Genomic DNA, 8,516 nt, shown 5'->3' on the forward strand with positions numbered 1-8,516 from the left:
CTGCAGTCGCACAGTCCCTTTGCTTTGCTTCCACTAGTGCTCTAATGGCTCTTTACGCTTGTTTGCATCTCTCACTGCGAGACATTGAAGCAATGCAACCCAACATGAGCTCATTCACGGCCCGGATCACAGAATCCTAGTGGAGCGGATCGAATGAGAGGAAAACCTGGAGCTGGAGTTCTGCAGAGATACGGATTGAGACGCATAGGGCTGCTCAAGTCATGTTTATTTATCGAACGAACTAAGATACTTTGTCAAATATTGTTTGTTTATTTATGTAAGGTGAAAAAAATCTATCTATCTATCTATCTATCTATCTATCTATCTATCTATCTATCTATCTATCTATCTATATGTTTATTTATCAAACACAAAAATGCGTCATATGGCAATATTTATGTTTATTCTTAAAAAAAATATTTATTTAAAAAATAAAATATTTGAGCTTAATATTTAAATCAATATTTATTTATTTATTTTTTTAAAGTTCACTTATTAAAAAACAAAAAAATGTGTCATACTTTCTTAAAAAAATAACACATTTAAGCTTAATATTTAAAGCAATATTTATTTATTCTTAAAAAAATTAGACTTAATATTTAAAGCAATATTTATTTTGTTTTTTTATGTTTACTCATCAAACACATGAAACTGTGTCATACAGCAGTATTTATTTATTTGTTTATTCTTTAAAAAAAATTAGGCTTAATATTTAAAGCAATATTTATTTTTATTTATTTTTTTATGTTTACTCATCAAACACAAAAATGCTTCATACAGCAATATTTATTTGTTTATTCTTAAAAAGAAAATATTTATTTAAAAAAATAAAATATTTGAGCTTAATATTTAAATCAATATTTATTTTTATTTTTTTTAAAGTTCACTTATTAAAAAACAAAAAAATGTGTCATACTTTCTTAAAAAAATAACACATTTAAGCTTAATATTTAAAGCAATATTTATTTATTTATTCTTAAAAAAATTAGACTTAATATTTAAAGCAATATTTATTTTGTTTTTTTATGTTTACTCATCAAACACATGAAACTGTGTCATACAGCAGTATTTATTTATTTGTTTATTCTTAAAAAATTAGGCTTAATATTTAAAGCAATATTTATTTTTATTTATTTTTTATGTTTACTCATCAAACACAAAAATGCTTCATACAGCAATATTTATTTGTTTATTCTTAAAAAGAAAATATTTAAAAAATAAAATATTTGAGCTTAATATTTAAATCAATATTTATTTTTATTTTTTTTAAAAGTTCACTTATTAAAAAACCAAAAATGTGTCATACTTTCTTAAAAAAATAACACATTTAAGCTTAATATTAAAAGCAATATTTATTTATTTATTCTTAAAAAAATTAGACTTAATATTTAAAGCAATATTTATTTTGTATTTTTTTATGTTTCCTCATCAAACACATGAAACTGTGTCATACAGCAGTATTTATTTATTTGTTTATTCTTAAAAAATTAGGCTTAATATTTAAAGCAATATTTATTTTTATTTATTTTTTTATGTTTACTCATCAAACACAAAAATGCTTCATACAGCAATATTTATTTGTTTATTCTTAAAAATAAAATATTTATTTAAAAAATAAAATATTTGAGCTTAATATTTAAATCAATATTTATTTTTATTTATTTTTTAAGTTTACTTATTAAACACAAAAAATCATTATACAACAATATTTATTTGTTTATTCTTACAAAAAGAAAATATTTAAGCTTGATATTTAAAGCAATATTTATTTATTTAATTATTTATTTTTAGTTTACTCATCAAACAAAACTGCATCATACAGCAATTTTTATTTATTCTTAAAAAATAAAATATTTAAGCTTAATATTTTATTGTTATTTTTAATGACAAAAATGTGTCATACAGCAATATTTATTTATTTGTTTATTCTTAAAAAAATTAGGCTTAATATTTAAATCAATATTTATTTTTATTTATTTTTTAAGTTTACTTGTTAAACACAAAAATGCATCATACTTTTTTAATATTTAAAGCAATATTTATTTATTTTGTTAAGTTTACTTATTAAACACAAAATGTGTCATACTTTCTTTAAAAAATTTAAGCTTAATATTTAAAGCAATATTTATTTTTATTTATTTTTTAAGTTTACTTATTAAACACAAAAAATCAGTATACAACAATATTTATTTGTTTATTCTTACAAAAAGAAAATATTTAAGCTTGATATTTAAAGCAATATTTATTTATTTAATTATTTATTTTTAGTTTACTCATCAAACAAAACTGCATCATACAGCAGTTTTTATTTATTTATTCTTAAAAAAGAAAATATTATTTTTAATGACAAAAATGTGTCATACAGCTGTCAGAGTTCTACCCTTACAAGATGCACCAGCCACGCCCCCTGAAGACACACACACACGTTCACTATCACCTGACTACTGATTACACACCTGTATCCAATCAGCTCACCTACATATACCCGGACAGATTCATTCCTCGTTGTCTGATCTACCGATCACACCCCGGCTTTCCTTCCGTTGGACTTCATGTTCTCCTGGTTCCAGATTGGATTACTTCTTCCGTGCTCAGTGGACATTCCAGATAAGATATTCATATCCTCTCTACCTGTTAATAAACTTACCTTTTTACCTTATACTCTTACCTCCGTCTCTGTCTCCCTCTGTGCTGTGACAGAAGATCAGACCTTCAAACAAAATGGACAACGAGGAAACACCTGCACCAGATCAGCTCACCGAACTCATCAAAGCCTTCAAAGCGGCGCTACAACCATCTCCCGCGCCGCCATCTGCCTCAGGAAGTCCCATGGCTTTACCAAACACATACTCCGGTGAAGCGGCTGAGTGTAGCGGTTTCCTACTACAAGTCCAACTATACATCAAGATGCAACCACAACAATTTCTCACGGATGAAACTAAGGTAGCGTTTCTCATTTCTCTCCTCACTGGAAAAGCTCTACAATGGGCGAAGTCTATATGGCAAGCCAACACTCCGTTAATTCAGTCATTTGAGCAATTTACCAGTCATTTTGCTGAAGTTTTCAGTTCAAACACAGATGTACTCACCACTTCTGATCAGCTCTTCCGACTGCAACAAGGTTCCTCATCCATTCAAGAATACACACTCCATTTCCGGACGCTGGCGGCGGCTAGTGGCTGGAACGAAACTTCACTGCTGGGTGCCTATCGTCATGGTCTCCACCCAGATATTCGCGCCGCTATGGCCATCTATGATGACAACATCGGGTTGGAGACCTTCCTACTACGAACGACGAGGGTATCTCAGCGCCTAGCCGCCTGCCAGCCCACTGAAACCGCTCCTCAGTCCGCTACGGTGGCAGCTTGCTCTCCAGTACCAGAACCCATGCAACTTGATTCCACTCGTCTCACATGGTCCGAACGTCAACGCCGCCTCAGAGAAAAACTCTGTCTATACTGTGGACAGCCCGGCCATATTCTACGTACCTGTCCTGTCAAACCCCCACGTCCGGTGGTGAGTACCATTCAATCAGACATTGAAACTGCTCATCTCACTCTGATACCCGTGACGCTGCGTACTGCTAAACAAGATCTTTGTGTTTCTGCTCTCCTTGATTCAGGCTCTTCGGGAAACTTCATATCCCAAGAATGCATAAATCTGTTACAATTGTCACGTCACCGCCATAACCCGGAACTAGCTGTTAAAACCATCCAAGGGAAACCACTCGGACGTGGGCGGATTCGATACTCATCTCCATACATCACTCTACAAATTGGCCTATTCCATCACGAGCAAATCAAGTTTCTGGTACTGGAGGATTCCACCGTTGACATCATCCTGGGACGTCCTTGGCTCCACCGTCATCATCCGGAACTCCGCTGGGATCCTTGTGACATCATCGGATGGAGTAAGCATTGTCTTAAGAACTGCTTTACACGTTTACCCTCGCCAGTTTCTGATCCTGTGACCATCGCATCAACCAAGATTGAAAGTCCTGAGACTGACACCCAGGTGGAGATCCCAGCGGAGTATGAGGATTACGAGGACGTCTTCAGTAAGCAAGCTGCCACCCAACTTCCTCCTCATCGGCCATGGGACTGTTCCATCGATCTGCTACCTGGGGCTCAACTACCTAAAGGACGCATCTATCCCTTGTCCAACCCGGAGCGCCAGGCGATGGAGGAGTACATCCAGGAAGCTTTGAAACAAGGATTCATTCGACCATCCACCTCACCAGCTGCTTCAAGCTTCTTCTTCGTGGGTAAGAAGGATGGAGGTCTCCGTCCCTGCATTGATTACCGCCAACTCAATGCCAACATCACCCAACAACCTTATCCACTACCACTCGTTCCTGCCACCCTCGAGGAACTCCGTGGGGCTCACATCTTCTCCAAGTTGGACCTGCGGAGTGCTTACAACCTCGTTCGTATTCGTGCGGGAGACGAGTGGAAAACAGCATTCATTACACCTGCTGGCCACTACGAATATCTGGTTATGCCTTACGGTTTGTCCATCAGTCCCTCTGTCTTCCAAACGTTTATGAACGAGGTGTTCCGGGAATTCCTCCACAAATTCGTGGTTGTCTATATTGACGATATTTTGATTTATTCCCGGAACCAGGCCGAACATCGCCAGCACGTCCGTCAGGTCCTTCAAGTCTTGCGCCAACACAAGCTATACCTCAAGCTGGAGAAGTGTGAGTTCCACCAGACTAAGATGCAGTTCCTGGGTTATAACATCAGCCCCGAGGGTGTGCAAATGAACCTGGATAAGGTCCAATCCATCCTACAATGGCCCAAACCCAGTACAGTCAAGGAACTTCAACGCTTCCTGGGGTTTTCAAACTTCTACCGCCGGTTCATAAAGGACTACAGTCTCATCACTGCCCCTCTGACCTCCCTCCTACGTGGTCGACCTAAACATCTGGTCTGGACCTCCTCTGCCCACGAAGCATTCCAACAACTTAAGAAGATTTTCAGCACTGCTCCTCTCCTGCACCATCCCAACCCGGATCTCCCATTCGTTGTTGAGGTAGACGCATCCACCATCGGCGTCGGAGCAGTGCTGTCTCAAGCAGCTGGTGAGTCCACTCTCCTCCATCCCTGTGCCTACTATTCTAAGAAACTGTCTCCGGCGGAGCAAAATTATGATGTAGGCAACCGCGAACTACTAGCCATCAAACTCGCCTTGGAGGAGTGGCGTCATTGGCTGGAAGGGGCTAACCATCCGTTTACAATCATCACGGATCATAAAAACCTTCAATACCTTCGAGAAGCTAAACGACTTAACCCCCGCCAAGCCAGATGGGCATTATTCTTCACACGTTTCCAGTACAAGATTACCTACCGACCAGGATCCAAGAACATACCTGCTGACGCTCTCTCCCGACAATTCTCCCACGACGCAGTGGTCGAGTCTGACAACATCATTCCCTCAGAACTCATCGTTAGCCCCATCCAGTGGGACATCGACACCTGGATCCACGAAGCCACTCTCCAAGAGCCTGCTCCGCCGGAATGTCCAGAAGGTAAAATCTACGTACCCAGCTCCCAGCGTCAGCACCTTCTGGACACAGTTCACCAGTCTCCGGGCTCTGGACACCCAGGTAGCAGACGGACCCTCTCGCTCATCCAAGCTCGGTACTGGTGGTCCAGTATGACCCAGGACACCATCAGGTACGTCCAAAGCTGCTCAGTCTGTGCCACCTCTAACACTCCTCGTCATCTACCCACAGGAAAGCTGATGCCACTACCCATCCCGCAGAGACCCTGGTCCCACCTCGGGGTAGACTTCGTGACGGACCTCCCAGAGTCAGAAGGTAATACTTGCGTGCTGGTTGTAGTTGATCGTTTCTCCAAGGCCTGCAAATGTATTCCCCTGGCAGGTCTACCTACGGCTATGAACACGGCCGAGTTACTCTTCCAGCACGTATTTCGTCACTTTGGTCTCCCCGAGGAGATTGTGTCGGACCGGGGTCCACAATTCATCTCACATGTATGGAAGTCATTCTTCAAAGCACTTGGTATTTCTGTCAATCTCTCATCAGGATATCACCCACAGACCAACGGCCAGACTGAGAGGAAGATCCAAGAGCTTGGACGTTACCTCCGGTCATACTGCTCCGCGGACCAACACAGCTGGAGCAGGTTCCTCCCGTGGGCCGAGTATGCACAGAACTCACTACGTCAGGAGACCACCGGACTTACTCCCTTCCAGTGCATACTCGGTTTTCAGCCCCCGCTGTTTCCCTGGACGGAGGAACCCACCAACGTTCCAGCTGTAGACTACTGGTTCCGAGAGAGCGAGAGAGTGTGGGACTCAGCTCATCAACATCTTCAACGGGCCATCCGACGCCACAAAGAGTTCGCCGATGTTCGTAGAAGACCCACCCCATTATACCACCCTGGAGATAAGGTGTGGTTATCTACGAAAGACATCAGGCTAAGACTACCCTGCAAAAAGCTGAGTCCCCGCTACATTGGTCCATTCGAGGTCCTGAGGCAGATCAACGAAGTGACATATCAGCTTCAGCTCCCACCCAGGTACCGAATTCATCCCACCTTTCATGTATCACTACTCAAACCCTACTTTCCCTCTGCCACAGATGAGCCTGGAGCTGAAGCTGAAGCCCCTCCTCCAGAGATCCTGGATCAACCCTCTATCTACACCGTGAGGGAGATCCTGGATTCCCGACGTCGGGGCAGCCGTCTGGAATACCTGATTGACTGGGAGGGGTACGGACCTGAAGAAAGATCATGGGTGGCTAGAGACGACATCCTGGATCCTCAACTTCTGACGGACTTCCACCAGAGCCACCCAAATCGTCCTGCCCCTCGCGGTCGAGGTCGTCCTCGACGTCGGAGAGGGGCGTCGGGAGCCGCCCCTGGAGGAGGGGGTAATGTCAGAGTTCTACCCTTACAAGATGCACCAGCCACGCCCCCTGAAGACACACACACACGTTCACTATCACCTGACTACTGATTACACACCTGTATCCAATCAGCTCACCTACATATACCCGGACAGATTCATTCCTCGTTGTCTGATCTACCGATCACACCCCGGCTTTCCTTCCGTTGGACTTCATGTTCTCCTGGTTCCAGATTGGATTACTTCTTCCGTGCTCAGTGGACATTCCAGATAAGATATTCATATCCTCTCTACCTGTTAATAAACTTACCTTTTTACCTTATACTCTTACCTCCGTCTCTGTCTCCCTCTGTGCTGTGACAACAGCAATATTTATTCATGTGTTTATTTGTTTACTTTAATAAGAAAATATTTAGGCTTAATCTTTAAAGCGATATATTTTTTTTTTTTAAGTTTACTCATTAAACACAAAAATGCATCATACAGCAATATTTATTTGTTTATTCTTAAAAAAGAAAATATTTAAGCTTATTTAAATCAATATTTATTTTTATTTATTTTTTAAGTTTATTCATCAAACACAAAAATGCGTCATACAGCAATATTTGTTTGTTTGTTTATTCTTAAAAAATAAAACATTTAAGCTTAATATTTAAAGCAATATTTATTTATTTTTAGTTTACTCATCAAACACATAAAACTGCATCATACAGCAATATTTATTTATTTGTTTATTCTTAAAAAAGAACATATTTAAGCCTAATCTTTAAAGCAATATATTTTTATTTATTTAATATTTATTTTTAAGTTTACTCATTAAACAAGAAACAAAAATGCGTCATACTTGCTTAAAAATTAAAATATTTAAGTATAAATATTTAAGTAAAGCGATGTTTTTTATTTAGATTTACTAAGCAAACACACAAAATGTGTCATACTGCAATATTTATTTATGTATTTATTTATTTAAAAAAATAAAATATTTAAGCTTAATATTTAAAGCTATATATTTTTTCAACTTTACTCATCAAACACACAAATGTATCATACACCAATATTTATTTAAAAAAGAAAAACATTTAAGGTTAATATTTAAAGCAATATTTTTTTAAGTTTACTCATCAAACACAAAAAGTGTCATACACCTATATTTATTTAAAAAATATATATTTAAATCGATATTTATTATTTATATAAGTTTACTCAAGCACAAAAAATGCGTCATACAATATTTTAAAAATATATATTTTAATACAAATAAATATTTAAGCTTAATATTTAAATATTTTATTTTTTTAAATAACTAAATTAATATTACTGTATGACACATTTTTGTGTTTGATGATTGAACTTAAATAAAAAATAAATATTGCTTGGGTTTACCCATCAAACACAAAAATGTGTCATACAGCAATATTTATTTATTCTTAAAAAAAGAAAATATTTAAGCTTAATATTTAAAGCATTTTTTTGAAAAGTTTATTTATTTTAAGTATATTCATTAAACACACAAAAATGCAATTTATTCTTTAAAAAAATAACAAGTATAAGTTCAAATCAAACACAAAAATACTTGTATATTTATTTTTGTTCACTTGTGTAGTTATTTAATTTCAAGTAAAAAAAAAGAAAATACAGATATA

The sequence above is a fragment of the Garra rufa genome, chromosome 25 (genome assembly GCF_049309525.1).
Source record: "Garra rufa chromosome 25, GarRuf1.0, whole genome shotgun sequence".
NCBI classification, from domain to species: domain Eukaryota; kingdom Metazoa; phylum Chordata; class Actinopteri; order Cypriniformes; family Cyprinidae; genus Garra; species Garra rufa.